Consider the following 479-nt stretch of genomic DNA (forward strand, 5'->3'; position numbering starts at 1 on the left):
GAAATACAAAAAAAAAAAAGAAAAAAAAAGAAAAAAGAAAAAGGAAAAAGAAAAATAAGAACAAGAGAGAGACAAAAAAAAATCAGAGAAAAAAGAAAAGGAATGAAAGAAAAGTAAAAGGAAAAAAGAAAAGAAAGAAAAATAAGAACCAAAAGAAAAAAAAACAAGAGAAAAGAAACGAAAAAAAACAGTAAGAGAGAGAAAAAAAAGACAAAAAAAATATATATAAATGAATCTCATTGACGTTTCCTTTGCCCGAGGAATATAGGTATTGTGTCGAAGGGAAAATTAATTAGGAATTTTAACAGGAAGTCGGAGAGTTTACAATGGCCGAGATGGAAGATGGAGGGAGAAAAAATTGGACGCATTTCAGAGATTTCGTCCAACTAGGGGGGGGGGTGTAAAGGGGGGGAGGAGGGATAACAAGGGGGGAGGGGGGGTCGTTTGATCTGCAGTGCTGATAATATCTGTGTTGGGAT

Source organism: Penaeus monodon, chromosome 29, assembly GCF_015228065.2.
Source record: "Penaeus monodon isolate SGIC_2016 chromosome 29, NSTDA_Pmon_1, whole genome shotgun sequence".
In the NCBI taxonomy this organism is placed as follows: Eukaryota; Metazoa; Arthropoda; class Malacostraca; order Decapoda; family Penaeidae; genus Penaeus; species Penaeus monodon.